At 43.0% G+C, this 25,202-nt stretch overlaps 1 pseudogene; it reads left to right on the top strand.

Annotated features, from left to right (window-relative positions):
- The window catches only part of LOC139023826 (piggyBac transposable element-derived protein 4-like), a 350,862-nt pseudogene that overhangs the window by 119,797 nt on the left and 205,863 nt on the right, over positions 1 to 25,202 (top strand).

Here is a 25,202-nt window from a genome sequence, read left to right as displayed (position 1 = left end):
TATTGTACGAGCAAGAATTGAGTACGAGGCCGTTTGAAATGGGCACCTTTATCCAAGTTACTCAATACTGCCCCTGCAGCCATAAGAAGTTAAATCTGTTTTCTAGTGACATGTATTGGGATATATCTATGCTTCTGTACATACTGTTGAGGGATGACACCCACACAAAGTCAATTTCTATAAGGGCACAAGGTGAGACCCAGATGCGGACACGGGAGGCAGATGGTTTGAGTCATTAATATTTATTTATAATCCAAAAGGGGTAGACGAGAATGGTCGTGGACAGGCCAAAGGTCAAAACCAGTTCAGAGTTTAGGAGGTACAGTGTGGCAGGCAGGCTCGAGGTCAGGGCAGGCAGAAAGGTCAGGCATGTGGATACAGAGTCCAGAAAACAGGAAAGGGTCAACACCGGGAGGACTAGCAAAAGAGAATAGAAAAGGCCGGAGCACGGTAAAAATACACTGGTTGATTTGGAACATACAAGATGAACTGGCACAGACACACAGAAAACACAGGTTTAAATACTCAGGGGATAATGGGGAAGATGGGTGACACCTGGAGGGGGTGGAGACAAGCACTAGGACAGGTGAAATAGATCAGGTGGTGACAATTTCAACGATTTAAATCGTTTTAAAATGAGAAAATGTCATGAATTTTTTATGTTTATGTTGTTCATAGTTCGGGTGATAGCTGCAATAGTGCTACGTACATTTAATGTAATACTACTACCTATATTTAATATAATATTTTTTGTAGTGTGGAGCGGGGTAGAATACAGTGGATTTGGGCCATTGCTGGGTCGATTCTGGCCCTAAAATGGCTACTTTGGCTCAATATAGGATTCAAGTTCTGGGAAGAATGACACGGGCCTAGTCTGTATCGTCATTCATTTCGGACTCGGACCGGATCCGGCTGCCAGACCTGGGTCAGCAGTTTTAGATTGGCATGCCGAAATCAGGCCAGATGTGGGCCAGATGAAGCCTTTATGTATGTGTTATTAACATTGGTGTAAAGTACTTAAGTAAAAAATACTTCAAAGTACTACTTAAGTAGTTTTTAGGGGTATCTTTACTTTACTTTACTATTTATATTTTTGACAACTTTTACTTTTACTTCACTACATTCCTAAAGAAAATGATGTACTTTTACTTTTTACTCCATACATTTTCCCTGACAACCAAAAGTACTCATTACATTTTGAATGCTTAGCAGGACAATAAAATTGTCTAATTCACACACACATGTTCAAAAGAACATCCCTGGTCATCCCTACACCCTCTTATCTGGTGGAGTCACCAAACACATGCTTCATTTGTAAATTATGTGTGGAGCATGTCCATGGCTGTCCATGAATTTAAAAAAAAAGATGCTGTTTAGTTTGCTAAATATATGGACTTTGAAATGATTCATACATTTACTTTTGATACTTAAGTATATTTAAAACCAAAGACTTTTAGAGTTTTACTCAAGTAGGAGTTTACTGGGTGACTTTCACTTTTACTTGAGTCATTTTCTATTAAGGTATATTTACTTTTACTCAAGTATGACAATTGGGTACTTTTTCCACTGATGGTTATTCATGACCAAAGGTTTCTGACTTTATAGTAAGTACAGTGTCATATGTTACAAGGCATTTAAGTATGTGTTACAAATTACCAAATGGGTCTGACTTTATAGTAAATACAGAATGATGCAATATAGAGTCTTTATTGATGTGTTATGAATGACTGAAGGTGTCTCACTTCAAACAAAATATTGCAGGACACTACATAAAGTGTAAATAAATAGGTTAAAGGATCTGACCCTTTTTTTCAATTTTCGCCTAAAATGACATACCCAAATCTAACTGCCTGTAGCTCAGGACCTGAAGCAAGGATATGCATATTCTTGATACCATTTGAAAAGACTTTGAAGTTTGTGGAAATGTGAAATGAATGTCAGAGAATGTAACACATTAGATCTGGTAAAAGATAGTACAAACCAAAAAACATGCTTTTTTTTCAATCATTGAAATGCAAGATACATGCCATATATTAAGATAGGATCCTACTTTTTACAACTGGGACCCCCAGGATGACAAATCAGAGCAAGATCACTGAATGTAAGTACATTATTTACCTTCAAAGGTGAATGTATCAAACCAGCGCATTTGGTAAACAATTCCAAAGTCACGAAGCGCGTTCACTAAAACCTGACGAAATGTCCAAAAGTTCCCGTAACAGTCAGTAGAAACATGTCAAACGATGTATTGAATCAATCTTTAGAATGTTGTTAACATAAATCTTGAATAACGTTCCAACCGGAGACTTACATTGACTTCAGATCAGCGATGGAACGGAGCTCCCTCTCATGTGAACGCGCATGGTCAAAGAATGGTCACCTCATGGCAGACGTGACTAATTCTCCTCTCATTCGGTCCCCCTTTCACAGTAGAGTCATCAGACAAAGTTCTACAGACTGTTGACATCTAGTGGAAGCCGTAGGAAGTGCAAACCCATTCATATCTCGCTGTGATTTCAATGGGATCTTGGTTGAAAATCCACCAGCCTCAGAACTTCCACTTCCTGTTTGGATTTTTTCTCAGGTTTTTGCCTGCCATATGAGTTCTGTTATACTCACAGACATAATTCAAACAGTTTTAGAAACTTCAGAGGGGTTTCTCTCCAATACTAATAATAATATGCATATATTAGCAACTATGACTGAGGAGTTGGCAGTTTACTCTGGGCACCTTTGTGCACCTTTCATCCAAGCTACTCAATACTGTCCCTGCAGCCATAAGAAGTTAAGAAATTAACCACCACAATACAATGCTTTCAAGTCACATTATTGCGTATTGAGCAACAACGGTCCCGGTTTAGGGACACCGATCCCGTAGAGTTAATGTTCTGCTGATGTATGAAGGTTCTCTCATGATCCACATGTTACTGTAGGGTGTTAGATGTATTTAAATGGGTTGATGGACCTGCAAAGTGTGCGTTTGTGTCTGTGTGTGTCAGAACCAAGATGATTTGCAGTAGTCCAACCTGAGACTACCGCACCAGGTATTCCTCTTCTGTTCCCATGCTGGAGACCAGGGCTTGATTATAACCTGTTACAATGGTGCCAACATTTTGGGGCTTATCTTTCAGTGGGGAAGTGGGTGAATGTGTCAAATACCTGACTGGGCCCAGCACCGCACGGTATGGCTCTTTTTTGTTGTGTTTGTGTACTGATTAACATATATAACTTGGTTCCAGAAGAAAGACACTTTCATCAAGGTAAGTGTTTCCTGCTGTAACGCCGTCCCCAGGCTTTTGCGAACACAGCACATATTAGCCCGGGATATCAACCATTCAAAGTTTGCCTTACTGGGAGTGACCATGGAATTCTATAGGAGTGACCTTACTCAGTAAAGCATTTGTCAACATCGTCACTTAGGGCTAGGTGTCCCGCTAGCGGGGACAACTTCCGGTGACACTGGAGGGTGCGCAATTCAAATAAATAATCATAAAAATTATGGATATTAAACATGTAGGTACATACAAGTGTCTTATATCGGTTGAAAGCTTAAATTCGTGTTATTCTAACTGCACTGTCCGATTTACAGTAGCCTTTACGGCGAAAGCATGCCATTTGATTGTTTGAGGACGGCGCCCAATAATAAAATATTTTTCCACCGACACAGGTTTCATAAATTCACAAATAGCGATCTTCCTGTGATTTTTCATCCAAAGGGTCCCAGCTATAACATGTAGTGTCATTTTGTTAGATAAAATCTTTCTTTATCTCCCAAAAAGTCAGTTTAGTTGGCGCCATCAAATAGTAAGACAAAAAAATTACTCCTGATCCTCCTCATAAGATCTTGATTATTTCTACAACTCCCCACCAAACCAAACCAGCTGAGATAAACCAGAGGCACAATGTTAATGGGTTCAAAACAACACCGTGTGAGTGAGTGCCCAGTGATACGTGTCAGTCTAGTCCATTATATAGGAGTTAATAGTGACGGGCTATGTCGTTGGGGGAGATTGGGGGCTGCTATCTCACCAGGAACAGCTGTGGACCCGATGGGCCGCCTGAGTGCCGTTCCACCGCCATGCTTCACCTCCGCTCCACTCTACTACACCAACCATCAACAAATACTTTGTTTGTTGTGTAATTTCAGCAGCATTCAGAATTCAGCATTCAGCGTAGCGTCCGCATTCCCCCTCCAATTCATCTGGGGTGCTTTGTGGTGGGCCACGGGGAGACATTTCAAGCCTTCATAAAATCCCAGGCCAAGTGTAAATCAAAATATCAATCATAAACAGTGCCGATGCAGTGGCAGGATTATGGCGCAAAATGGCCAATCTCGGACGTGGAAAGGGCTGTGAAAATAGAGAATGGATGCCCATCCTATTGGCAGAATGACAGAAACGTTTCCCCCTCCCAAAACGAATCTACCAGCAATCAATCGAGTTGAAATCCATGGTTAATTTCTCAACTTGGCCCCATTCAAACAGAAATCAGCAGAAAATGAGTAACGTGTTTTTTCGTTTGTCATTAGGCTCTAATCACAACATGAGAAGAATTGTCGGCTAAAATGCCTCTGTTAGAGGCAAAATAATTGTCCCCCTGCTCAGTTGAGGGTCTTTTATATTTAATGACAATCGTATAAGGCACTTAGATTAACTCACAAGCCTCCACTAATGAGTTGTCATCCAGTTAGTGCCTTATCCCTGGCCATTTAGAAAGTGACAGTGGAAATAATCTAAGTCATAACAGCATAGCGACCAAACCTCTGCATGTGTAGCCCTCTCATTCTTTATTAACTGGCTAAATGACTGAAATATGAAACTTAAAAAGTGGTTTCTTCCACAACACAAAACCCACTATTGAGCCAAGTTCATAATTATCAAGGAGGCTCTTCCTTGGCCTTCCTTTCTTTAGCATTCAAACAGCACCTTCAGTATTCATCCATATATCAACGGAGAACACTCTCTAAGCAAGACAAGAGAATATGCAAACGACCTCTGACAGAAGGCATTTGATATGCTAAAGGACCAGATAAATGGTATTAAATTGGCCATGGGCTTTCCAGCAGGCATAAAGAATTGAACAACAGTATCCAGCCTAACTAAAAGGGAGGGTGTAGACTGAGCAGAAGACAGAAAGGCACATGTGAAGGGAATAAGGAGAACCAAGGAATAATATCTAGGGCAAAAAGAACTAAGGTCTATAGCATATCGCATTGCTTCTTTATCATATCGAGTCTACATGCTGCAGTGAGAGAGTGCCGTACAGTACTTCCCTCTGCATACAAATGTAAAATTATATTTCCCCCAGAACACATCAGCCGGCAGCCGGCAGTACATTTTCTCCCACGGTGCTTACAAGTTCCTATGAATGCCCTTTGGATTCCAATATTCTCATATATGTATTCCTTAACCATGTGTTCCGAGAGTCAATGAAATTACTATTTGAGCTCATGAAGGAGGCCTGCCCCTCCGCTCCGCCGCCAAGGCTGGGCAAACGTGATTGGTTGCGGCGAAAGTTAAATTATGTCTCGGCCCAAACCCAGGGCAGCAGTTGTCTTCCCTTGCTCTTGCAATACATATTGTGTGCCCTTTCCAATCTCAACACGCAGGACATACTCTCCCCGCGAATCTGAACCACACAGAGCTCAAGAGGAAATAACCATGTACTGTGGCGCTTGTGGCTTTTTAGTCCAATTTAAGTTAGAGGTTGGACGGCCGGGGCGATTGATCTGGGGGTAAGTATCAATAGCAGAACCTGCAGGTGCTCAGCAGTTTTCGGGAAAGGGAATGTGTTTCCTTTTGATGTATATGCTCGTAAGCTAAGAAGCAGCTGTGTGGACTCCACCGCAAGGTGGGAGTGCATACAGATCCTCTTGGAGGCTGTTTGGTCATGCATGAAAGCATGTATCAGTTGAATATCCATAACTTACAATTGACTCATTCATCCCCCTCCTCTCCCCTGTAACTATTCCCCAGGTTGTTGCTGTAAATGAGAATGTGTTCTCAGTCAACTTACCTGTTAAAATAAGGGCTACATTTGATTAAAAAAACTCTCAGAGAGTCTGGTTTTCTGCCTGTTCAATAGTTTGACTATAGTTACTGTTTATCCTTCCTTTAAAGGATTGGAGGTGGTAAGAGGACAATGCACCAGGATGCCCTTACTATATGCTCTTTATGAAATGCAATACATACAGTAGGGATGTGTTACTGTAAATGCACTTTAACGCCATCAATGTTCTAGCGATATTGATTATTGGCAATCCAATGGAGGTGTCATGACACATCTATGGGAAAACTGTTAAAAAAGACATGCATATCCTGTTGTGCTAACACTGCATCCTCTGCACTGGGTATTTGGACAATCAGGCCCAGCTGTGGTCAGACAGCTGTGGTTGACAGAACCCAGACAGGGCTGATCAGCACAGGGGGAGATTGTCACCTGTGTTCCTGCCTGCCAGAGCTTTGGGCTGGGGCTCCAACTGTCCACAAACGCTCCATTCATCTGATGTACCACCGTGGTCCATCATAGATTACAACATCCATGTTCCACTCAACTCCACCTGGTTCATCATCTGTGGCCTAGACCGGAGGTGTAGTTGTGGGCATAGATGCTTTACACTGGAGCTATTTTGTGGCCTCATTAAACCCACCACCCACTGGGCCCAGTGGGCCACCGTACCGGAGCCCACCACAGGAGCCCAAATATCCACTTCATTTAAAACTTTATCCACAAACTACACTTTTCCTCCAGTAATGAATTCTCACTCAAGGACACTGTGAACATCTGCAGTTGGTATGTCAACATTGCAACTTCCCTACAAGGTCTACATATCGGTTTATGATTCACACTCACCATATTAGAGACTCACATTTTAACTATAGAATAGATCAGCAACAGCCTACCGAGTGGCGCAGCGGTCTAAGGCACTGCATCGCAGTGCTAGAGGCGTCATTACAGACCCGGGTTTGATCCCAGGCTGTGTCGCAGCTGGTCGTGACCGGGAGACCTATGAGGCGGCGCACAATTGGCCCAGCGTTGTCCGGGTAAGGGGAAGGTTTGGCTGGCTGGGATGTCCTTGTCCCATCAAGCTCTAGCGACTCTTTGTGCTGGGCTAGGCACATGCACGCTGACTTTGATCGCCAGCTGTACCGTGTTTCCTCCGACACATTGTTGTGTCTGGCTTCAGGGTTAAGTGAGCAGTGTGTCAAGAAGCAGTGCGGCTTGGCATGGTCGTGTTTCAGAGGACGCACGGCTCTCGACCTTCGCCTCTCCTGAGTCCGTACGGGAGTTGCAGCGATGGGACAAGACTGTAACTACCAAATGGATATCATGTAAAAAAAAAAGGGTAAAAAAAATAATAGTTCAGCAACAAAGCATTGATATGTACAGTGGCAAGAAAAGTATGTGAACCCTTTGGAATACCTGGATTTCTGCATAAATTCGTAATAAAATTGTATATGAACTTCATCTAGGTCACAACAATAGACAAACACAGTCTGCTTAAACTAATAAGACAAAAACAATTATACGTGCTCATGTCACGCCCTGGCCATAGAGAGGCTTTTATTCTCTATTTTGGTTAGGCCAGGGTGTAGACAGCTGTCTATCGTTGTATCTGATTGGGAATCATACTTAGGCAGCCTGTTTTTCCACCTTAGTTGTGGGTAGTTGTCTGTGTTAGTGGCCTGTATAGCCCTAGACAGCTTCACGGTCGTTTTTGGTATTTCTTGTTTTGTTGGCGACATTTATAACATTAAAAGAAATGTACGCTAACCACGCTGCACCTTGGTCCTGTCATTTCCGTGACGACGTTTGTGACAGCTCATGTCTTTATTGAACACACCTTGTAAACATTCATAGTGCAGTGTGGAAATAGTATTTGAACCCTTGGATTTAATAACTGGTTGACCCTCCTGTGACAGCAATAACCTCAACCAAACGTTTTTTGTAGTTGCGGATCAGACCTGCACGGTCCGGAAGAATTTTGGACCATTCCTCTTTACAAAACTGTTTCAGTTCAGCAATATTCATGGTGTGTCTGGTTTGAACTGCTCTCTTGAGGTCCTGCCACAGCATCTCAATCTGGTTGAGGTCAGGACTCTGACTGGGCCACTCCAGAAGGCATATTTTCTTCTATTGTTGATTTACTTCTGTGTTTTGGGTCGTTGTCCTGTTGCATCACCCAACTTCTGTTGAATTTCAAATGGTGGACAGATTCTAACATTCTCCTGCAAAATGTCTTGATAAACTTGGGAATTCATTTTTCCATTGATGATAGCAAGCTGTCCAGGCCCTGAGGCAGCTAAGCAGCCCCAAACCACGATGCTCCCTCCACCATACTTTAAAGTTGGGATGAGGTTTTGATGTTGGTGTGCGGTGCCGTTTTTTCAACACACAAATTTATGTGTGTTCCTTCCAAAAACCACAACTGTAGTTTCATCTGTCTACAGAATATTTTGCCAGTAGCTCTGTGGAACATCCAGGTGCACTTTTGCAAACTTCAGACATGCAGCAATGTTTTTTTTTGACAGCAGTGGCTTCTTCCGAGGTGTCCTCCCATGAACCCCATTCTTGTTTTGTCTTTTACATATCGTAGACTCGTCAACAGAGATGTTAGCATGTTCCAAAGATTTTTGTACGTTTTTAGCTGACACTCAAGGATTCTTCTTAGCCTCATTGAGCATTCTTGCAGTCATCTTTGCGGGACGGCCACTCCTAGGGAGAGTAGCAACAGTGCTGAACTTTCTCCATGTATAGACAATTTGTCTTACCACGGACTGATGAACATCAAGGCTTTTAGAGATAATTTTGTAACCCTTTCCAGCTTTATGCATGTCAACAATTCTTAATCTTAGGTCTTCTGAGATCTCTTTTGTTCGAGGCATGGTTCACATCAGGCAATGCTTCTTGTGAATAGCAAACTCAAATTCTGTGAGTGTTTTTTACAGGGCAAGGCTGCTCTAACCAACATCTCCAATCTTGTCTCATTGGTTGGACTCCAGGTTAGCTGACTCCTGACTTGGGGTTCACATACTTTTTCCAACCTACACTGTGAATGTTTAAATTATGTGTCCAATATAGACAAGAAAAATATAATAATTTGTCTTATTCATTTAAACACACTATGTTTGTCTATTGTTGTGACTTAGATGAAGATATGATCAAATTTGATGACAAATTTATGCAGAAATCCATGAAATTCCAAAGGGTTCACATACATACAAAAGGTTTGTCTCCAAAATAGTTGGGACAGTGACATGTTGTGTTGTTTTGGCTCTGTACTCCAGCACTTTGAATTTTAAATGATACAATGACTATCAGGTTAAATAGCGGACTAACAGTTTTAATTTGGGGGTATTTTCATCCAGATCAGGTGAATCGTTTAGATATTATAGCACTTTTTTACATAGTCTCCCATTTCAGAGGACCAAAAATATTTCGAACAATTCACTTAAATATGTATTCAAGTAGTCAAAGGTTTAGTATTTGTCCCATATTCCTGGCACGCATTGATTACATCAACGTTGTGACTCTACAAACTTGTCAGATGCATTTGCTGTTTGTTTTGGTTGTGTTTCAGATTATTTAGAAAGGAATGGTAAATAATGCATTGTGTCATTTTACACTTTTATTGTAAATTGGAATAGAATATGTTTCTAAATACTTCTACATTAATGTGGAACATAGGATGCTACTGAAGGGAAGAAGGCTCGTAATAATGGCTGGACATGAGTTAATGGAGTGGTATTAAACACATGGAAACCATGTGTTTGATGTGTTAAATAACATTCCACATATTCCGGTACAGCCATCACTATGAGCCCATCCTCCCCAATTAAGGTGCCACCGTCTGCTTGTGATCTGGATACTACCATGATTATTGATTGTCCTGAATTGATCGTGAATAATGATTTGTGAGAAAGTTACATACGCACAAATATCATACCCACAAGACATTCTAACCTCTCACCATTACAATATTAGGGGAGGTTACTATTTTTGGGGGGTATGATATTTATGCCTATGTAACTTTCTCACTCATCATTATTCACGATTCATTCAGGATTATCCGTAATCATGGTAGCATCCACATGCAAAACAACAAAATACGTGTCACTGTCCCAATACTTTTGGAGCTCACTGTACGTTCATGGCTAAGGTAGTACACAATGAAATCTTTCTTTTTCTGTCTCTTGCAGCAAGGCTGATGAAATCTTCCTAACTAACAATAGGAGTACAAAGACACACATACACACTTCTCTCAAGGGTATGAACAATTGCGTGCAAAAGAGACGGGTGAGAGGTGTGGCATATTGCTCTGTTGGGCTAATTTACCGGTGGGCAGGGGAAGTGCTGAGTGGACATAGCTTGGCTGATCTATCTGGAGCCAGGGCTGGGGCCCCTCGGCGACACACACACACTCATGAAGCTGAGGCAGCGGAAATTTCTACCAACCTCACACAGAGATGTGCAGGTACACACACTCATACACTAATATCTACACACAGACACACACAAACATGTACACACAGACTTCACAAACACACACCTTCTTTCATTCTCTCTTTCATCAGGGGATGACATGCGGCGTCAAGGATATGCCACCCTCGGTTTCCAGCTGTAGCCCCTGCATGCCGACGCACATACCCCTTCTTAAGTTTTGTTTTGTGTTTGTTTTTTATTTTTTGGCATCTGTCGCCTCGCTCCTTGAGAATGTCCAAGCTGCGTCCCCTAACCACCCTCCTCGACAAGGACATGCCCTAGAGCCAGATGGACCGCCCACCCACCTCCCCCCTTCAAAAATGTTGATGTTGTCACAGTTTGGGAAAACAAATGGTGTTTTCTACAACTTAGCACAAACACATTATGTTGGGCAGAGTCGGTGGTTTTCGGTTCTGTCAAGTTCAAGATCACTACTCGGTCTCCATGCCTGCCATCCACCAACCGGCTACCACTCAATATGCATAGACAATACTCTCGACTTTACTCTCACTGAAAGCATTAGTTAGCTGTTGTTAGAACAGTTCCCAGCTACCACATAATGTTCTGAGAACCATATGTTTCTTAGAGCTTGGTGAATGCATGGTTTTCCTATGGTTATTTTTCATAAAACCTTCCCAAAACTTTCTGGGAATGGTGCAGCATAGTGTATTGGCTTTGGAACATTTTCAGCACTTGTGACCCGATTCAGGAAACTAGCCATATGTCGCAAGTCACGACTTCACAGGAGACGTTGTAGCGGTATTAATTAGAGAAAGGTAAAGAAGATTTTGTTCGGGCGCCAGGCAGGTATTAACCCTGCCGAAAGAAAAGAATAGTAGAACAGCGAGTACCACTACCAGACCCACACACATCAACAGAAGAGACTGCCTAGAGTGTAGCCTGTTGACCAGATAGCCAGCGGAGAGAAAAAGAATACACACCCTATAGATCACACATCACATCACAGTCCTTCCACAATTCTTGGTAACCCCACCAAACATACCTCATATAACAATAATTTACATTTACATTTAAGTCATTTAGCAGACGCTCTTATCCAGAGCGACTTACAAATTGGTGCATTCACCTTATGATATCCAGTGGAACAACCACTTTACAATAGTGCATCTAACTCTTTTAAGGGGGGGGGGGTTAGAAGGATTACTTTATCCTATCCTAGGTATTCCTTAAAGAGGTGGGTTTCAGGTGTCTCCGGAAGGTGGTGATTGACTCCCGTGACCTGGCGTCGTGAGGGAGTTTGTTCCACCATTGGGGTGCCAGAGCAGCGACAGTTTTGACTGGGCTGAGCGGAACTGTACTTCCTCAGAGGTAGGGAGGCGAGCAGGCCAGAGGTGAATGAACGCAGCCTGCTTGTTTGGGTGTAGGGCCTGATCAGAGCCTGAAGGTACGGGGTGCCGTTCCCCTCACAGCTCCGTAGGCAAGCACCATGGTCTTGTAGCGGATGCGAGCTTCAACTGGAAGCCAGTGGAGAGGCGGAGGAGCGGGGTGACGTGAGAGAATTGGGAAAGTTGAACACCAGACGGGCTGCGCCGTTCTGGATGAGCTGTAGGGGTTTAATGGCACAGGCAGGAGCCCAGCCAACAGCGAGTTCAGTAATCCAGACGGGGATGACAAGTGCCTGGATTAGGACCTGCGCCGCTTCCTGCGTGAGGCAGGGTCGTACTCTGCGAATGTTGTAGAGCATGAACCTACAGGAACGGTCACCGCCTTGAGTTAGTTGAGAACGACAGGGTTGTCAGGATCCGCAAGGTTCTTAGCACTCTGGAGGAGGACACAATAGTTGTCAACCGTGATGCGGAGTCATGGAACGGGCAGTCTTCCCCGGGAGGAAGAGCAGCTCCGCTCTGCGAGGTCTACCTTGAGGTGGTGATCCGTCATCCACACTGATATGTCTGCCAGACATGCAGAGATGCGATTCACCACCTGGTTATCAGAGGGGGGAAGGAGAAGATTAATTGTGTGTCGTCTGCATAGCAATGATAGGAGACACATGTGAGGATATGACAGAGCCAAGTGACTTGGTGTATAGCGAGAATAGAGAAGGGCCTAGAACAGAGCCCTGGGGGACACCAGTGGTGAGAGCACGTGGTGCGGAGACAGTTCCTCGCACGCCACCTGGTAGGAGCGACCTGTCAGGTAGGACGCAATCCAAGCGTGGGCCGCCCGCGCGAGGATGCCCAGCTCGGAGAGGGTGGAGAGGAGGATCTGATGGTTCACAGTATCAAAGGCAGCCGTAATAATGGCAGAGCAAATAAACAGCAACTTCATACAATAACAAATGAACCCAGTCATCACACAGAGGATTTGCAATAGTTTGTATTTTCTTCCTGGGAAGGAGTGCAGAGGGTATGAATGTGTGGTGTTCATATACACACTAGTCCAGCTCCAATGAAACTTCAATGTACTTAGGAAATAGAGTCGGTTGCAGTGTAAAGCACTGGAACATAGCGTGAAGAGAAAGAGAGAAAGGGAACAAGAGAGGGCTTAGCTGTGGTCTTGAGGTTGCAGGTATCCGGTCTGACTGTCCGATGGTATGTTGGGTTGTAGTTGAACGCTTCGCAACAAATGTTGCTACTAATCCATTTGATCCATAACCATCGTGGTCCCAAATGAGAACAACCACGTCGTCGAGCGATCACACCGAGGATGGATCCAAACACTGTACAACCACATACGCTGAAGACAAACAAAAAACCTCTGCAGCATAGCACACAACAAAAACTGTCGCGCCAATCAATAGCTCCTCTCCAATAGAGCTTAACGAGCTCTTTTATCTCCTCCTTCCTACTGCTCATGCGCTCAAGCGCTCTTATTTAATAAAAGGGGTTGCAGTCTTCTGTGAAGCTTTCATCCATGTACATGGGTAAGAATCTAACATTGAACCTACTATATTTGTTTAACTTTAGCTAGCTATGACAATCAGTTTGCATTGCTAGTTAAAGCTTGCTTTTAGCTGGCCAGCTGGAGTTCGAAGGCTGGCTTGCTAATGTTATTTTATGGATTTGGAATTTAGTTCATTTTTAAGCTAGCGTTATTGTTACAGTTAACGTTGATGTTGCATGTCTAAACAAAAGACCCCAAGTTAAAGCTTGCTGTTAGCTAGCTAACTTTAGCGGAGGTTAGATGGCTGGCTTCCTAACGTTACTCTAGGGATTGGGTTTTTAGTAAATTTTTTAGCTAGGTAACGCTGACGTTACATGTCTAAACAAAATACCCCAAGTTAAAGCTTGCTGTTAGCTAGCTAACATTAGCAGAGGTTAGATGGCTGACTTGCTTGCTAACATTAACTTACATGTATGAAGTGTGTGTAACATTAGTATCTGGAATTTCTTTCAGCATCAGTAGAACACGCCTGACTCTCCTCCACCAGTCATACAAGGAGAATGGTCTAATGCCTCCCATCAAAAAGAGAGCTGGCCAAAGCAGGAAACAGGTTATAGCTGAAGCATGAGGACTTGCAGCGAGTTGTGAACTTCATCAAGAGGATAATGCAATAGTATTACCAGGACGCCACCCAGGACACAAACACTTTGGTGGAAAGCTGATGCCATCCCATGTGACAAAAGCAGCAGTGTGGCATCTCTACAAGGAATTGATGACAACACTTGGTATGTAAAGCAAAAACACATTTCGATTATTTAATTGACCTCCAACATGATTTGCACTACTTTTATTCATCTCACATTTTTTTCTGTATTTTCCAGAGGTACATGTAGATGGGCTGTCTGCTTTCAGGAATCTTTGGAGAACATTTCTGCCCCACATCTAAAGCATGAAGCTGAGGACATATCTGTGTTGGCAGTGCCAGAGGAACAACTATCAGGTCTTCAAATCTGCCAGAGGCTGTGATGCAAGAGCAGCATCTTCTGTTCAGAGTGAGTGGTCTGTCTACCAGAAGATGGTTGCTGACATATATATATATATATAGGAGGCAGGCAAATACGTTTCACTGAGCAGTGTTCAGAAAGAGCTGCAAAATCTGGATCCCTACAAATCAGCTGGGCTTGACAATCTGGACCCTCTCTATCTAAAGTTATCCGCAGAAATTGTTGCAACCCCTATGACTAGCCTATTCAACCTCTATTTCGTATCGTCTGAGATCCCCAAAGATTGGAAAACTGCTGCGGTAATCCCCCTCTTCAAAGGGGGAGACACCTTAGAACCAAACTGTTATAGACCTATATCCATCCTGCCCTGCCTTTCTAAAATCTTCGAAAGCCAAGTTAATAAACTGTTAAACCGACCATTTCGAATCCCACCGTACCTTCTCCACTATGCAATCTGGTTTCCGAGCTGGTCATGGTTGCACCCCAGCCACGCTCAAGGTCCTAAATGATAAAAGACAGTACTGTGCAGCCGTCTTCATCAACCTGGTCAAGGCTTTCAACTCTGTCAACCACCGCATTCTTATCGGCAGACTCAATAGCGTTGGCTTTTCAAATGACTGCCTCGCCTGGTTCATCAACTACTTCTCAGATAAAGATCAATGTGTCAAATCGGAGGGGCTGTTGTCTGGACCTCTGGCAGTCTCTATGGGGGTGCCACAGGGCTCAGTTCTCGGGCCGACTCTTTTCTCTGTATATACCAATGATGTCGCTCTTGCTGCTGGTGATTCTCTGATCCACCTCTATGCAGACGACACCATTCTGTATACATCTGGCCATTCTTTGGACACTGTGCTAAGAAACCTCCAAACGAGCTTCAACGCCATACAACACTCCTTCCATGACCTCCAACTGCTAGTAAAACTAAGTGCATGCTCTTCAACTGATTGCTGCCCGCACCCTCCCATCCGACTGGCATCACTACTCTGGACGGTTCTGACCTAGAATATGTGGACTACTACAAATGCTGAGGTGTATGGTTAGACTGTAAACTCTCCTTCCAGACTCACATTAAACATCTCCAATCCAAATTTAAATCTAGAATCGTCTTCCTATTTTGCAACAAAGCATCCTTCACTCATGCTGCCAAACATACCCCCGTAAAACTGACTATCCTATCGATCCTTGACTTCAGTGATGTCATTTACAAAATAGCCCCCAACACTCTACTCAGCAAACTGGATGTAGTCTATCACAGTGCCATCCATTTCATCACCAAAGCCCCATATACTACCCACCACTGCGACCACTATGCTGTCTTTGGATGGCCCTCACTACATATCCATCGCCAAACCCACTGACACCAGGTAATCTATAAGTCTTTGCTACGTAAAGCCCTGTCTTATTTCAGCTCACTGGTCACCATAGCAACACCCACCCATAGCACGTCCTCCAGTAGGTATATTGCACTGGTCATCCCCAAAGCCAACACTTCCTTTGGCCGCCTTTCCTTCCAGTTCTCTGCTGGCAATGACTGCCAAATCTCTGAAGCTGGAGTCTTATATCTCCCTCTCTAACTTTAAGCATCAGCTGTCAGAGCAGCTTACCTATCACTGTACTTGTACACAGCCAATCTGTAAATAGCACACCCAACTACCTCATCCCCATATTATTACTTACCCTCTTGCTCCTTTGCACCCCAGTATCTCTACTTGCACATCATCATCTGCACATCTATCACTCCAGTATTAATGCTAAATTGTAATTATTTTCGCCTCTATGGCATATTTATTGCCTATCTCCCTACATTTGCACACACTGTACATAGATCTTTCTATTTTTATTTTCTTTTGTGTTATTGACTGTACGTTTGTTTATGTGTAACTCTGTGTTGTTGTTTTTGTCGCATTGCTATGCTTTATCTTGGCCAGGTCGCAGTTGTAAATGAGAACTTGTTCTCAACTGGCCTACCTGGTTAATTAACTTCTTATGGCGATATGACAACAGCCAGTGAAAGTGCAGGGCGCCAAAATCAAACAACAGAAATCTCATAATTAAAATTCCTCAAACATACAAGTATCTTATACCATTTTAAAGGTCATCTTGTTGTTAATCCCACCACAGTGTCCGATTTCAAAAAGGCTTTACAGCGAAAGCACCACAAACGATTATGTAAGGTCACCACCAAATCACAGAAAAACACAGCCATTTTTCCAGCCAAAGACAGGAGTCACAAAAAGCAGAAATAGAGATAAAATGAATCACTAACCTTTGATGATCTTCATCAGAATGCACTCCCAAGAATCCCAGTTCCACAATAAATGTTTGATTTGTTCGATAATGTCCATCATTTATGTCCAAATAGCTACTTTTGTTACCGCGTTTGGTAAACAAATCAAAACTCACGAAGCGCTTTCACTAGTTGCAGACAAAATGTCAAAAAGTTCCGTTACAGTCTGTAGAAACATGTCAAACGATGTATAAAATCAATCTTTAGGATGTTTTTAACATAAATCTTCAATAATGTTCCAACCGGAGAATTCCTTTGTCTTCAGAAAAGCAAATGGAACAAGAGCTGCCTCTCATGTGAATGCGCATGACCAGCTCGTGGCTGCTGGCAGACCTCTGACTCATTCCACTCTCATTCGGCCCCACTTCACAGTAGAAGCATCAGACAAGGTTATAAAGACTGTTGACATCTAGTGGAAGCATTAGGAAGTGCAACATGACCCATATCCCACTGTATCTTCAATAGGGGCTGAGTTGAAAAACTACAAACCTCAGATTTCCTACTTCCAGTTGGATTTTTTCTCAACTTTTTGCCTGCCATATGAGTTCTGTTATACTCACAGACATCATTCAAACAGTTTTAGAAACACCAGAGTGTGTTCTATCCACATATAATAATACTATGCATATATTAGCAACTGGGACTGAGTAGCAGGCTGTTTACTCTGGGCCTGCTTTTCATCCAAACGTGAAAATGCTGCCCCCTATCCATAAGAAGTTTTAAGAAACAAAATGTTTTGGGGGAAGATTTCAGTACTTCAGCAAAACTTTTCTTACAGGTTTCCTCATTGTTCTATTTAAAGTCTATTCATTGTTCTATTTAATTGTTCTGAGAACGTTAAGAACACTTTCCATAAAACCAAAAGAGAACGTTCTAAGCATGTTATTTAAAAACATAGACATTCCGTTCTCAGCATCTACAAAACTCTCTCTATCCATAATCTTGTTAAGTGTGTTCAGGTGTGTTGGTCGCACCCACTAATTGGCCATACCTGATCTTCATAAGTGCTCGTATCCTTTGAGATGGGGTCTGTTTGAATAGACTAAAATGAACAGCTTTGTATGCGTAAAAAAAGAAAACATGGCATGTTAGCTCCATCCTGGTGTCGCAGTGGACAAATTCCATGGATAAAGAGGAGAAGATCATACCTTTGAATGTGAATGTGAATGTGGAATACCTTCCACTGATGCCATGTCACAATAAAAAATAAATATGTTTGCGTGATTAATGCCTAAGGAAATACATTTCCACGTGTCCTATCTTTGCTTGCAGTTCACAAATTTTAATCCACAGTAAACGAGCATTGTTATTAACAGTTTTAATGGAACATTCAGTGAAAGTTTTAAAGAAGTTATTTGAAAACCTCAAAATAACCTATTTTCATTCTCAGAGCATGAATAAAACCTCCCAGGAAAACTTTCAAGGAACCTCCCTGCAACCTAAAATTAAACATTCCCAGATCAGAATTTTTTTTCACTTCTGTTCTTAGAATGTTAAAAAAAATAAAAAAAATTACCAATCAGGAAACATATGGCTTCATTAACACAACCAATGTGAAACCAAAAACAAATGTTCCAACAACTTAAAAGGAACCAATGTGCTAGCTGGGTTACAAATGTTATTTTTAAACATATTTTACAGTGGAACTCAAGTTAAATTGCATTGAGTTTATTTGACAGCACTCAGTTGAGTTGTCTCCACAGTGATGTAACTCCAGAGCCCTAGGCCTGTCTGTTAGGTATTTGATTTCCTGACTTTGTTCTCACAGTATGCCGTCCCCTTCCATGCTGGGCCTGTAATAGAGACCGATCTAGAGCTAGCATGTCATAAGGCTAGCATACCAATCAGTAATAATAAAGGCCACAGCCCAACGGTGTCTGTTACATTGCAATTGACTCAGAAAATTGGCAATCAATTATAAAGACAACAAGGAAAAACATGCCACCCACATCTTTGCTTTCTGGAGCTTGCTTACCTTAAGAAACCAGATCCCCCTGCTGTGGTTTTAACTTTGCGGTTGAATGAATCCATGGATCTAAAGCAGGGGTGTTGGAGATAGGGAGGCAGTGGGGGAGCCCAACTTGTTGGAACAAGAGGGAGAAGAAAATGGCCGCCGCTGCTTGTCCTGCTGAGAGGCACTTCGTCCTTAGACTGCTCGCATCCCTTATTCCAGGGGGCCTCTTTTGCAGATTTTCTGATCTCTACCACCTGACGTAATGCTTCAGCCCATACAGCCAGGAAATTTGCTCGAAGGGACCAGAAGATAAAACAGATATATGCACAGATTTTTCTCACCGACCCCCGGCAGCCCCATCTTTTTATCCTCCTTTTATCCTCCTTTCCCAGGTGTCCTTTTATCCTCCTTTCCCAGGTGTCTGGGGTTCTGAGCATTCCTAGGGTTAAAAGACTGGCGAATACAGGTTTGCACTGCGCAGCGGATGAGCCAATCTTGTTAAAGAAGGGATTCAATGTAATTCATGGTGTTTCCGTGCAAATATCCCTCTCATGAATGGAGAGAAAACATACAATTGATTTGGAGTTGCAGGATAATTGTATCCTGCAGAAGATACTGAACCGACTGAGTACGGTGCTCAGAGTTGTGTAACATCTCCTGTGTCCATTGCCTGAGGTAGTCACTCACTTACTTGCAGGACACCTCAGGGTAGCCTTTTCTGTTTTTATGCTAGATATTGTTGTGTCGATGCAGACTATTGTTGCTCTGGAGGATGTCTCCAAGGGCATGCCCATATCTCCAGGGGCATATCTTGAGCTAATATTCAAAATGTCCAAGGTTGAATTCCTTAGTGCTTTGTGACATGCATGGTAAGACATCAACACTTGCAAGGAGGAGGACCCTTTGACATCTCCTTCTCTATACCAAGGTTTTCTAGCAGAGAGGATCATGTCAGTGGAATATATAAGGTCATTGGAGTTATGTTATGAACAGCTATTTCAAGCATCTAGAAAAGTGGTTCACAACATTTTTTAAATTAATCACTAACCTTTGATATCAGATGACACTCCCGGGACAACATGTTACACAATACATGTATGTTTTGTTCGATCAAGTTCATATTTATATCCAAAAACCTCAGTTTACATTTGGCTTTGCCTCCAAAACATCCCGTGAATTTGCACATCAATTTACAGAAATACTCATAATAAACATTGATAAAAGATGCAAGTGTTATTCACAGAATTAAAGATATACTTCTCCTTAATCTCTATTTCTGCTTTTTGTGACTCCTCTCTTTGGTTGGAGAATCGCTGTATGCTTTCTGTGACTAGTTGCTGACCTAACATAATGATATGTTCTGCTTTCGCCGAAAAGCCTTTTTGAAATTGGACACTGTGGTTGGATTAACGAGAATGTTATCTTTAAAATGGTGTCTAATACTTGTATGTTTGATAAATTTGAATTAGGAGATTTCTGTTGATTGAATTTGGCGCCCTGAAATTTCATTGGCTGTTGGAGCTAGCGGAACCCCGTTCTTAGACATGTTAAACTGTGGCACACTTTCATGGGTCACACAATTCTGCTGCACACCTAAAATGTCTCTACTCATTTATTTTCTGGTAATGACTTCCACACCGCAGCACACCATTTCAAACCCACTGATCTAAAGATTTTACTGTTATATTGTGTCACACCCTGATCTGTTTAACCTGTCTTTGTGCTTGTCTCCACCCCCCTACAGGTGTCGCCCATCTTCCCCATTATCCCCTGTGCATTTATACCTGTGTTCTCTGTTTGTCTGTTGCTAGTTTGTCTTGTCTCGTCAAGCCTACCAGCGTGTTTTTTGTACTCCTGTTTTCTTTATCCGCTGATTTCTAATTATCCTGGTTTTTGATAATTCTGCCTGCCCTGACCCAGCCTGCCGTTCTGTACCTTTTGACACTGCCCTGGATTACTGACCTCTGCCTCCCCAGACCCTGAACTTGCCTGCCAATCTGTAACTCACGGACTCTGCACTGGACTACCAACCTCTGCCTGCCCTTGACCTCTCATTTAACTGCCCCATGTTTTATAATAAATGTCTGTTTTTCGAATGGTCTGCATCTGGGTCTTATCCTGAGTCGTGATATATTGTTAGTACTTAAATACTACAAGTATTTAGACCCTTTGCTATGAGAGTCGAAAATTGAGTGCATCTTGTTTCCATTGATCATCCTTGAGATGTTTCTACAACTTGATTGGAGTCCATCTGTGGTAAATTCAATTGATGATTTAACATTATTTGGAAAGGCAAACACTTGTCTATATAAGGTCCCACAGTTGACAGTGCATGTCAGAGCAAAAAACAAGACATGAGGTCAAAGAAATTGTCCGTGGAGCTCCGAGGCAGGATTGTGTCTAGGCACAGACCTGGGGAAGGGTACCAAAACATGTCTACAGCATTGAAGGTCCCCAAGAACACAGTGGCCTCCATCATTCTTAAATGGAAGAAGTTTGGAACCACCAAGACTCTTCCTAGAGCTGGCTGCCCAGCCAAACTGAGCCCTCGGGGGAGAAGGGCCTTGGTCAGGGAGGTGACCAAGATCCCGATGTTCACTCTGACAGAGATCCAGAGTTCCTCTGTGGAGATGGGAGAACCTTCCAGAAGGACAACCATCTCTGCAGCACTCCACCCATTAGGCCTTTATGGTAGTTGTCAGATGGAAGCCACTCCTCAGAAAAAGGCATATGACAGCCCTCTTGGAATTTGCCAAAAGACAGCTAAAGGACTCTTATATCATGAGAAACACAATTCTCTGGTCTGATTAAACCAATATTGAAGTCTTTGGCCTGAATGCCATGTGTCAGGTCTGGAGGAAACCTGCCACTATCCCTACGGATAAGGATGGTGGTGGCAGCATCACGCTGTGAGGATGTTTTTCAGCTGCAGGGTATGGGAGACTAGCCAGAATCGAGGGAAAGATGACCGTAGCAAAGTAAAGAGAGTACCTTGATGAAAATCTGCTCCAGAGCACTCAGGACCTCACACTGTGGCAATGGTTCACCTTCCAACAGGACAAATACCCTAAGCACACAGCCAAGATAACCTAGGAGTGGCATCGGGACAAGTCTCTGAATGTCCTTGAGTGGCTCAGGCAGTGCCCAGACTTGAATCCGATCTAACATCTCTGGAGAGACCTGAATATAGCTGTGCCAGCAACACATCCCCGTCCAACCTGATAGAGGTTGAAAGGATCTGCAGAGAAGAATGGGAGAAAGTCCCCAAATATATGTGTGCCAAGCTGTAGTGTCATACCCAAGAAGCGTCATGTAGTCCTTGCCAAAGGTGCTTCAACAAAGTGCTGAGAAAAGGGTCTGAATACTTATGTAAATATGATTTTTCAGGTTATTTGTAAAAAGACATGCAAAATGTTCTAAAAACCTGTTTTTGCATTTTCATAATGGGGTATTGTGTGTAGTTTGAGGAGAAAACACTTTTTAATCAATTTTATAATGTGGCTGAATTTAACAAAATGTGAGTCAAGGGGTCTGAATAATTTCCGAATGCACTGTGTGTATATATATATATATACACTGCTCAAAAAAATTAAGGGAACACTTAAACAACACAATGTAACTCCAAGTCAATCACACTTCTGTGAAATCAAACTGTCCACTTAGGAAGCAACACTGATTGACAATAAATTTCACATGCTGTTGTGCAAATGGATTAGACAAAAGGTGGAAATTATAGGCAATTAGCAAGACACCCCCAATAAAGGAGTGATTCTGCAGGTGGTGACCACAGACCACTTCTCAGTTCCTATGCTTCCTGGCTGATGTTTTGGTCAGCTTCTTGAATTGCTCGGTGCTCTCACTCTAGTGGTAGCATGAGACGGAGTCTACAACCCACACAAGTGGCTCAGGTAGTGCAGCTCATCCAGGATGGCACATCAATGCGAGCTGTGCAAGAAGGTTTGCTGTGTCTGTCAGCGTAGTGTCCAGAGCAGGAGGCACTACCAGGAGACAGGCCAGTACATCAGGAGACGTGGAGGAGGCCGTAGGAGGGCAACAACCCTGCAGCAGGACCGCTACCTCCGCCTTTGAGCAGGAGGAGCACTGCCAGAGCCCTGCAAAATGACCTCCAGCAGGCCACAAATGTGCATGTGCCAGCATATGGTCTCACAAGGGCTCTGAGGATCTCATCTCGGTACCTAATGGCAGTCAGGCTACCTCTGGTGAGCACATGGAGGGCTGTGCGGCCCCACAAAGAAATGCCACCCCACACCATGACTGACCCACCGCCAAAACGGTCATGCTGGAGGATGTTGCAGGCAGCAGAACGTTCTCCACGGCGTCTCCAGACTCTGTCACGTCTGTCACATGTGCTCATGTGTCAGTGTGAACCTGCTTTCATCTTTGAAGAGCACACAGGCGCCAGTGGCGAATTTGCCAATCTTGGTGTTCTCTGGCAAATGCCAAACGTCCTGCACGGTGTTGGGCTGTAAGCACAACCCCGACCTGTGGACGTCGGGCCCCATACCACCCTCATGGAGTCTGTTTCTGACCGTTTGAGCAGACACATGCACATTTGTGGCCTGCTGGAGGTCATTTTGCAGGGCTCTGGCAGTGCTCCTCCTTGCACAAAGGCGGAGGTAGCGGTCCTGCTGCTGGGTTGTTGCCCTCCTACGGCCTCCTCCACGTCTCCTGATGTACTGGCCTGTCTCCTGGTAGCGCCTCCATGCTCTGGACACTACGCTGACAGACACAGCAAACCTTCTTGCCACAGCTCGCATTGATGTGTCATCCTGGATAGCTGCACTACCTGAGCCACTTGTGTGGGTTGTAGACTCCGTCTCATGCTACCACTAGAGTGAAAGCACCGCCAGCATTCAAAAGTGACCCAAACATCAGCCAGGAAGCATAGGAACTGAGAAGTGGTCTGTGGTCACCACCTGCAGAATCACTCCTTTATTGAGGGTGTCTTGCTAATTGCCTTTAATTTCCACCTTTTGTCTATTCCATTTGCACAACAGCATTGAAATTTATTGTCAATCAGTGTTGCTTCTAAGTGGACAGTTTGATTTCACAGAAGTGTGATTGACTTGGAATTACATTGTGTTGTTTAAGTGTTCCCTTTATTTTTTGAGCAGGTGTATATATATATATTATACGTACATATAAAGTTGAAGAAGGAAGTTGACGTACACCTTAGCCAATATATTTAAACTCTGTTTTTTCACAATTCCTGACATTTAATACAAGTAAAAATTGCCTGTCTTAGGTCTGTTAGGATCAACACTTTATTTTAGAATGTGAAATGTCAGAATAATAGTAGAAGGAATATTTATATCAGCTTCAATTTGTTTCATCAATTCCCAGTGGGTCAGAAGTTACAAACACTCAATTAGTAATTGGTAGCATTGCATTTACATTGTTTACATTTCAGGTAGCCTTCCACAAGCTGCCCACAATAAGTTGGGTGAATTTTGGCCCATTCTCCTGACAGAGCTGGTGTAACTGAGTCAGGTTTGTAGGCCTCCTTGCTTGCACACACTTTTTCAGTTCTGGCCACAAATTTTCTATAGGATAGAGGTCAGGGCTTTGTGATGGCCACTCCAATACCTTGACTTTGTTGTCCTTAAAAGCCATTTTGCCACAACTTTGGAAGTATGCTTGTGGTCATTGTCCATTTGGAAGACCCATTTGCGACCAAGCTTTAACTTCCTGACCGATGTCTTGATATGTTGCTTGCTATATCCACATAAATTTCCTGCCTCATGATGCCATCTATTTTGTGAAGTGCCCTCCAGCATTAAAGCACCCCCACAACATGATGCTGCAATTCCCGTGCTTGACGGTTGGGATTGCTTCCCCCTTTTTCCTCCAAACATAATGATGGGCATTAGGTCCAAACAGTTCTATTTTTGTTTCATCAGACCAGAGGACATTTCTCCAAAAAGTACAATCTTTGTCCCTATGTGCAGTTGCAAACGGTAGTCTGGCTTTTTTATGGAGGTTTTTGTGCAGTGGCTTCTTCCTTGCTGAGCGGCCTTTCAGGTTGTGTCAATACAGGACTCATTTTACTGTGGATATAGATACTTTTGAACCTGTTTCCTCCAGCATCTTCACATCGTCCTTTGCTGTTGTTCTGGGAAAGATTTGCACTTCTCACACCAAAGTACGTTCATCTCTTGGAGACAGAATACGTCTTCTTCCTGAGCGGTATGACGGCTACATGTTCCCATGGTGTTTAAACTTGCGTACTATTGTTTGTACAGATGAACATGGTACCGTCAGGCGTTTGGAAATTGCTCCCAAGGATTGTCCCGACTTGTGGAGGTCTACAATTTTTTTTACTGAGTTCTTGGCTGATTTATTTTGATTGTCCCATGTTGTCAAGCAAATAGGCACTGAGTTTGAAGGTAGGCCACAGGTTAACCTCCAATTTACTGAAATTATGTCAATTAGCCTATCAGAAGCTTTTAAAGCCATGACATTATTTTCTGGATTTTTCCAAGCTGTTTAAAGGCACTGTCAACTTACTCTATGTAAACTTCTGACCCACGCAATTGTGATACAGTGAATTATAAGTGAAATAATCTGTCTGTAAACAATTATTGGAAAAATTACTTGGTTCATGCACAAA

The sequence above is a fragment of the Salvelinus sp. IW2-2015 genome, linkage group LG37, assembly GCF_002910315.2.
Source record: "Salvelinus sp. IW2-2015 linkage group LG37, ASM291031v2, whole genome shotgun sequence".
Classification (NCBI taxonomy): domain Eukaryota; kingdom Metazoa; phylum Chordata; class Actinopteri; order Salmoniformes; family Salmonidae; genus Salvelinus; species Salvelinus sp. IW2-2015.
The sequence above is the reverse complement of the archived record's forward strand: the minus strand, read 5'-3'. Positions and strand labels throughout refer to the sequence as shown.